Raw genomic sequence first — 9,198 nt, 5'->3', positions numbered from 1 at the left:
TAAATTTTATCGTGAAATCTAGCACTTTTGGTGATATATATTTCATAATTGCAACATAGGGATAAATATGATGAACATTATGAACAAATGTCATATATATGATAAAATAATATACGAATTAAGATCAAGCGCACACATAACATCAAGATCATTAGGTTATGTGTGATTCAGGAGTGCCCACCTCAGTGGCAAGACACGAACAAGGCGCTTCATAGGTAAACTTCTGGAATCATGCGATGGAAGATTCTTGATAGAAGAGGTAGAATCTAACTTCTTGATTCTTGCAGGCTTGATAGGCAGGGGCAGAGGAAGATCACAAATTGGCCAGTCCACTATAGCGGCCACATCGCAGCGTTCCAACACTGTTTGGAAGCGACACGGACTGCTGGCCCTGTGGAGATTGTGCCTCACGACTTGGCCGCTTTCAACAACTACCTGCAGTGGTTCCATGAAAACACGCGTATCGAGTTAGTGAAGCGCGCGTATGCTGACTACATCTTGGACGACCCCATCGAGTTCGATGAGGTTGCGCAAAGCCAGCACGACACCTATGCTCGCAGAGGGAGATCGACTTCTATTGCTTCCGAGCTGAACTTCGTGGTAATGGATTCTCTCATTAACTAGTACATCATCTAGATTGCCATGTGCTCGCTTAAATTGTGTATGCTATGTTTGTCACAGCGGTCGGAGATCCAAAAAACAGCTGATGAGTGCGAGGTTATGTGGGACAAGAGCGGGAGAGAAGAAAAGCCTGTCGGACCGTTGCGGAATTTCATTAAGGTATGATCACCAACTTTGAATGTACGTTATTATGTTCTGGTGGCTTTGTAACCATGAGTTCCATGACGCAGAACACTGCACGAAAGATGCGGCGGTTAGCCAACTTGCTAGGTTGCCGCGAAGGCAAAATTCCGCAATCCTCCTCTTCTCCAGAGCGGGAGGTATGGACTATTTTGTTGCTATCAAACATGTTCTTACTAATTTCAACTTTTGTAATCTCATTTGCTCTTGTTTGTGAAGATTCCTGACGACGACGAAATCCTGAGTCAAAGCATACCTCCAAGCAAGCCCCACGGTCTGCTTACCAGTTGAAGCCAAGGGGCAATGCTCCAAACCGGTACACTCCGGAAGATTATGTCAACCGAGGAAAGAAGGTTGTCACTGAGGAGGATGAGGCGCCGCCGCAGAGATCAGGTTTGAGGAGGATGAGGAACGACGAGCCCTTATCTTCAGAGGAGGAGGAGCAGGAGGAGCAGCAGGAGCAAGAGCCACGGCAGCGGACGAAGAGGATGGCCGTCCGGAAGCAGCCCGTGAGGACGACACGTCGAGGACGACAGTAGGATGTGCTCCGTGTTGTTGTGAACTATATCTTCATAAGTATCGAGTTGTGAACCCTATGTCATTTCGAACCATCTTTGTAATGCTACTTGTTGTTTGAATCTACTTGCTACGATGTGAGCTATGAAGTGTTATATGTGTATGTTCTGAAATTGCAACTTGTTGTCTCCATTGTTGTACTCAAAACTGTTGAAGTTTGGTAGGATTTTTCAGGGTTTTAACACAAGTCAACGTGTGGCGCCCTTCACGCTGGCGCCACACTGCAGTGTGTGGCACCTGTGTCGTCGGCGCCACACATGCCAACGTATATCAACTATTGAGTCGAAAACTTCCAGGGGCTCCGGACGATAAGTCCTTAGCCGTTTTGGCGAGGCTCTACGTGTGGCGCCCGTGGCATCGGCGCCACACGTAGAGGCTTGCAAAACGGCTAAGTCCCAGACGAATTGTCTCACAGTATGTTTTGGGCAATTGTAAGGGCATGTGTGGCGCCGATGGGAGGGGCGCCACACATGCTGCCACGTCGGATGGGCGCACCAGCTCAGCGTCGCGGGCGCCACGTCGGCTGGGTGTGTGGCGCCGGCAGGAGGGGCGCCACACTGGCATGTGTGGCGCCGATGTGTGGGGCGCCACACAAAAGGGTTAGATGGGTGAAATAGTTTCGCCGGAGGGTCAGTCTGTGCTTTTCTTTCACTTTTAGGTTATTTTTGTGCAAATCGCCACGGCATAGGGAGCTCGCGTGGGTGGGGAACGGGGAGACGACAAAGTGGCGGTTGGAGCCGTCGAGGCAGCCATTTTTCTACGATACATCACCACTACCACCACCCCTCCCCCGTCTATTGCAAAATTTGCATCGCGGTGTAAAACTTTGGGTTATTTTTTACATCTACATCATTTGTTCGGGCCAATGTGATGTATATGACAGATATTTTGAAAGTACGAGATGTCGCTTAGAGGGGGTGAATAGGCGTTTTAAAATTATTATGGATTTAACTTATAAGAATGCAGAATTAAACTAACGTTTATTTTACATGTACAAAACTTAAATATGCTAGGCTCAACTAAGTGCAAAAACAACAACTAAAGCTAAGAAAGATAGGCACAAGATATATGAACACAAGTGATAGCAAGAGTACTTCATGCACGATGGCTATCATAAGGAAAGTAAACTCGGCTATAGAGATAACCGAGGCACGTGGAAACGAAGATGTAATCTCGTGTTCTCTCACACGAAGTGAGTTACGTCGCGTTGGAGAGATGCGGGCTACCACGAAGGTCTCCCGAACGCCACGAAGGATCACCTTCTTCTCCAAGCCGATACCACGAAGGACAAAGACATTTCCCTTATTGAAGCAGCACAATGTTGTGGAGGAACAACTCCACCGTGTTGCTACAACGTGGACAACACAATTGTTGAAGGAACCGCTTAAACGTGTTGCGCTAGATATCGCTCTAAGGCGTAAGCTAGATGTCTCTCTAGGGGCGGGGATGTCAAGAGTTCAATCCAAAACTCTAAACATACAAGATATAGTCCAAGATCTAAGACATAACACAAGATTTTATTTATTTGATTGGTAGGGGGTACATAGTTTGGTTACACAGGTAGGGGTTTGACCTTTATTTATAGGCTGCATGAGCCTTCACTACTTAGCTCTACTTACAACTAGAGTGTTCTAGAGAACACTACATAAGCTAGGAAAAGAACTACAAATATCCTAGTTACAACTTGTACTAGAATACTCTGGAAACCACTACAACACACATAACTAGATGACCATATTACCTAGAATATAGTAGAAGTGTGTAGAAGCTAGTACTATATCTTACTTCTATTTTATTTTTATTTTATTTTATCTAATGTCCATCATCATCCTACCCTGGTTGTATAGAACTCGACCTCGAGTTATCTTCATAGAGTTCTTGTTCTGGATGATAAAGAGCCAAGTCTGCCACATTGAATATGTTGGATATTCCCATCTCAGCTGGAAGATCTATCAGGTAAGCATTATCATTTGTCTTCCTTAGAACAGAGAAGGGTCCATATTTCCCCCATCTAAGTTTCATTTTAACATCTAATGGCGGTCTTTCTTTTCGAAGGTATACCATCACCTTATCACCAACTTGAAATGATTTTAGCCTCCGTTTGCACTCACTTTTCTCCTTCTCCTTAGAGCTATTATGATCTGATTGGTTTGGTAGAATGATGATCTTCCGCTTGTTCCAAATGAAAGAGTAAGAATTTTCCTTCCCTTTATGTGTCGTATCCACATCCAATTGCCAAGGTCTCCCAAGAAGAACATGGCTATCATCCATATCAACAACATTACATAACACATTGAAGCGATAGTATTTGCCCAAAGAGAGTGGCAGGTTGCATTGTTTGGTGATCCTCATATTCATCCCTTTCTTGATCCATCCAATAGTGCATGGGCTTGGGTGATCATGAGTCTCAAGTTTTAAATGGTTCACCAAATTTTGGGAGATAAGATTCTCGCAGTTGCAACTACCAATCATTAATTTGCATACCTTTCCATTCACCGTGCATTTGCTCTCAAATATTTTCTTCCTTTGTGTGTTGTTGGGCCGCGGTGTTTAGCATAAGAGGCGTTGAATCACGCATACCACCTCTTCTCCCTCTTCTTCAAAAATATCTCGTCCTTCTACATCTTTAGATTCATATTCTGCATCATCTTCATCATCATGGATTGTGGTGTTGACAAATTTCCTCAATGGCCAGTTGCTAGATACATGTCCCTCTTCACTGTATTTTATCACATGCTTTGCCCTACTCTTACCTCCGGCTTGCTTTGGGACAGCTTATTTTGTATCGGGTTGAGCGGTCTCTTCTTCCATTCCGTGGGAGTGACTCTGATACGTTGCAAACGTATCTATAATTTTGGATGCTCCATGCTTGCTTTACACCAATTTTTATATGTTTTGTTTACACTTCATGGCACTTGTATGCATTTTTCGGAACTAACCTATTGACAAGATGCCACAGTGCTAGTTCTTGTTTTCTGCTATTTTGTAATTCAGAATTATTGTACATGAAATATTCTCGGAATTGGAAGAAACAAAAGCTGAAGTTCCTATTTTACTGTAACGAAGACGGAGTCTAGAGGGCAGATGAAGATGTGCGAGGAGGCGGCCACACCATGCCTAGGCGTGGGCCACCCCCTGGTCATGCCTAGGGGTGGTATGGGCCCCTCGGGCGCCCACCGACCTCGCCCTTCCGCCTATAAATACATCTGATCGGAGAAAACCTAAATACCCAAGCCTCCATCCACGAAAAGTTCCATCGCGGCCGCCATCGTCGACCTAGCTCGGGAGGGTTCTAAAGGTCTTCCCGTTACCCTGCCAGAGAGGGAGATCATCACCAGAGGCCTCTACATCGCCATGCCCGCCTCCGAAGTGATGCGCGAGTAGTTCTTCTCTGGACTACGGGTCCATAGCAGTAGCTAGATGGTTGTATTCTCCAATTTATGCTTCATATTTAGATCTTGTGAGCTGCCTATCATGATCAAGATCATCTTTATGTAATGCTACATGTTGTGTTTGCTGGGATGCGAAAAATATTGAATACTATGGTTGAGATTGATTATATACTTGTCATATGTTATTTGTGATCTTGCATGCTCTCCATTGCTAGTAGATGCTCTGGCCAAGTACGTGCTTGTGACTCCAAGAGGGAGTATTTATGTTCGATAGTGGGTTCATGCCTCTAGTAATTTGGGAGAGTGACAATAACTTCTGAGGTTGTAGATGTGATGTTGCTACTAGGGAGAAAACAACAATGCTTTGTATAAGGATAATTCTATTGTTTATTTTACACACTTTGCTTAATGCAATAATCTATTGCTTGCAACTTAATACTGAAAGGGGTGCGGACGCTAATCGGAAGGTGGATTATTAGTCATAGACGTAGTTGGATTACGGTCTATGTATCTTGTTGTAATGCCCAAATGAATCTCATAGTAATCATCTTGTCATGTATGGTCTTTATTCTGTCAATTGCCCAGCTGTAGTTTGTTCACCGAGCATGTTATTTATCTTTATGGAGAGACACCTCTAGTGAACTGTGGACCCTGGTCCTTTCTTTTACACTGATAAATCCATCTACTGCAAACACATGTTCTGTTTACTTACGTGGGGACCCCGGACTTGCTGTCTGAAATGCCCTGTTATGTATTCATCTCACGATCCCATGATCAGTGTACCGTGAGCACATAACCGAACTGAATATTCAGATTACAACATCCATTACAAAGTAACGAATAACAAGTCTTACAACAATAAGGTCACATGACCCAGTCTTACATGAATGCCTCTTCGGGCGAGTTCACACAAACACAGCAGCGGATACATATCAATGGCGTCGGGCCCAAGTCATGCCTTAGACCTACAAGCAACTGACTTGGAGAACGTCCTAGGTCGCATAGTCGTCCTGGTAGCCTCCGTCATCTTCATAGTCCTCCTCATAGTCTGGCCAAGTTAATAGCCAGGGACAAAGCCGTGAGTACATTTGGAATTGTACTCGCAAACCATCATGAAGATATTAACAAGAGCTAACTAAGGAGACAAGAGAGGAAGAACAGTTTCTCTTGTGGATATAGCATGCATAAGAGAGTCAGTTTCTCTTGTGGATATAGCATGCATAAGAGAGTCAGTTTCTCTTGTGGATATAGCATCCCGACGTCTTATTTGACAGGGACACTAAGGAAGTCCTATGACATCTCTATATCTTTGTTAAAGAAGATACTTCAAAAGATAGACTACGACATCTCTATACCTTTACTGAAGAAGAGTTAGCATCCCGTCATCTCAGTTGATGGGGACACCAGGGAAGTCCTATGACATCTCTATATCTTTGTTAGAGAAGAGTCCCGCTACATGAAACACTAGGAAGGGTCACCCGATTTTGTTTCATTTTTCCCCGACCATCTCCGTATGGTCGGCACAAGCCTTTCCGTACCCTTCCGGTACATCAACACATTCCCTTTCTTCGTAAAGCATTTTCTAAAACAAAACTCAACACAGCTTGGCAACGGTCATTCCAACCATCCATGACCGCGGACGCGGCTATTCGAATAGTTTTAACTCTGTAGAGTGTGCGCACTTTCCCCACAAGAACCGATAAATCCGCCGGGATCATCCCCGGTTCATCATACGAAAGTATGCGAGTCTCGGATAATCAGTCATAGTCTTTCGCCTGTCTCCCTTGACACGAGTCCTTCCCTGCGGGCTTAACCCTTCACGCCACCCCGGCAGCTTACCTCCTTTTTGAGTGTATCTCTGGTGCCACGACAGAAGACCCTCAGTAATTGTCCGGCTATAGACAACTACAGTGTATTTCCTCCTTCAGAGTGCAACCCGGCGTCAGAGGTCGTCGTGACCCTCCTAGAGAGTTGTGAAGGTGGCTCATGCCAATTTCAACAGACGGCAGACTAAGCCCGTTCCCACTTTGGATAGTGTGGTTGCGCTGTTTGGTTGTTCCGGGCGAATACAAAGAACTAAGTGTCGTTTTTCTCAAACCCAAGTCACACACACAATCCTTCTCAAACATCTTTGACAAGATCATTTTTCCTTCATAAACCATACACTTGAGTAAGGTTGTCTCACTCAAGGTTTTCATAAACGTTTACAACAAGGTAAACCTTGAGGGGTTCCCAACCTAAGGTTTCATGAGATGACCTAATATTTCACTATGGCTGAGATGAGGGTCATCACGCCATTGAGGGTATGAAATAGTGGTATAGGAGTGGATCATACTTGCTTAAGGTAAGCATGTATTATGACAACATAAGAGGGAATATATTTTCATATTTGTGGTGCTATCTAACCAAATCAATAAATAGAGGTGGGAATTGATCATACCAACACTACTTAGGTAAATAGGCATACTCACGACATTTTGGAAATACACCAAGATCATAGTGTTACTACCCTTACACTAGGAGGTGGTGTAGTGTAAATTTTATCCCGAGGTGAAACATATCTAAACCAAGCATAGAGTGTAAACAAGTTGGATAGCAATGGCCATGATGCCATACACCCAACCAATTACCAAGACCTTGACAAGATAACTACTAGGGGTACCATGCTTGCATCCAAGCATAGATGACAACAACATAGAGATCATCACACATAGAACCAAGATGCTATTGAAACAAGAAGATGACATCCAAAGAGATATCATAACAGAGATCAAAAGATGGCTTGCCTTGGTTGGCTTGTCCTTGGTCCTCTTCAAAACCTTCTCCAAAATCCTCCCCTTCAACTTATCCCTCGTTCGCGTCTAGCGTCGCAAAGATAAACAACACATACAATCAAGACATAACTCAAAAACCAAGGTTTAAATGAAATACAAATGAAAATATGCAGGGAAGTTATGTGATAGTAATAAATCATGGTTTGGCCATTTTTAAAACAAAGGGGTGGCAACGTTTTGAATTTTGTCCACGACGTCTGCGGCGCTCGCCGGCGCGGGAGGAGAAAGGGGTGGCTAGGCGGTTTACCGACGGTGGGTGGATGTGTGGCGTCGTGCAGAGATGGTGAGGGAGTGGCGGTGCGTGGCGTGGGAGTCCTGGCGGCGTCCAGGCGCTGCTCCTCCTCCTTGCTCGGCGTCGTCTGCGTCACGGACGACGTCGGAGCTTCGAGGGCGGCGGCGTTCTGCGGCGTCCCTGGTAAGGAGGAGTAGGGGAAAAGGGTCAGGAGCTGCAGATGGTGGCGATGGCGAAGAGAAAAGGGAGAGGGGAGCATCGTTGGCGCTGTTGGGGGGATGACCCCCGGTATGCCAAAAGCATGCCAAACCGGATGGTTTGAGCCATCAAGATACCGGCTTGATATTCATTCCGGAGAACAAAGTTAAGCGTTTGGCTAAGTAAATCTGTACCGGTATCCCCAAAGAGAGGTATACCGGTATGGGCTAAGGAGACACCGGACTGCCGGTAAGAAGTGCACTGTAGCACATCGGCAGGACTGGTCAAAGATTCCCTCAGGAGCTAGAGGACAAGGATGACCTAAGCAAAGTAGCTTTAAACGAAGCCATGACGTAAAAGACGAGGGTGACGCCTAAAGCAACCGGAGGACATCAGCCTCCCAGATTAAAGAAGATACCGGCGTCACCTATGATTAAAGTAGCTTTGTAAAGTAGTTTGTCTGTTCAAAGATGCCATTAGGGTTTCTTCCCCTGTAAGCCACCCTCTCCCCTATATAAGGAGAGGGGGCAGCCCTCTTCGAGGGCACGACGACGTTCATGTACGATACCTCCTGTAACCTTGTTCATGGAATAGATAAGATCTAGAACGGAGTTCATCTTTGTGTCTTTCTTCTTCTACCTCTGGCCTTGGCCAAGTTCTTGAGTAAAGCACCCGGAAGTTCATCCTATCTGATCCAAAACCCTCCCCCGAATCCTCTAGCGTCCAACTCGGCCCCAACTTAAGCCATCCCATGGCATCTGTCTGTTCACCACGACGACAGGCGCCATGGTGGTGACCTCCTGCGCGTCACGCTCGCGGTGACCGCGGTGAGCGTCTCGGCGCGGCAACAGCAGCGGCCCGAGCTGCTGCTCGAGCAGCCAGGAGAGAGAGGGGCAGCGTAACGGTGTATGATTGGGAGCTGACAGGGGAGACGGTGGCGCTCGGTGGGTTTTTATAGGCAGAGAGGGAGGGGTAGTGGAGCGGGCGGTGCAGATGGCCAATGGCACGGCGAGGGCTGGCGTCAGCCGCTGGGCCCATGGTGACGTTGGCCGGGTGGCGTCAGCAGGGGAGAGAAACGAGGGGGCGCGCGTGCAGTCAAGGCTGATGGCGCGTCGAGCGAGGCGACGCCATCATGCCTCTGCCAGGCGTGCACGCGGGATGGCTA

The sequence above is a fragment of the Lolium perenne genome, chromosome 6, assembly GCF_019359855.2.
Source record: "Lolium perenne isolate Kyuss_39 chromosome 6, Kyuss_2.0, whole genome shotgun sequence".
Classification (NCBI taxonomy): domain Eukaryota; kingdom Viridiplantae; phylum Streptophyta; class Magnoliopsida; order Poales; family Poaceae; genus Lolium; species Lolium perenne.
Note: the sequence above shows the minus strand (reverse complement) of the source record.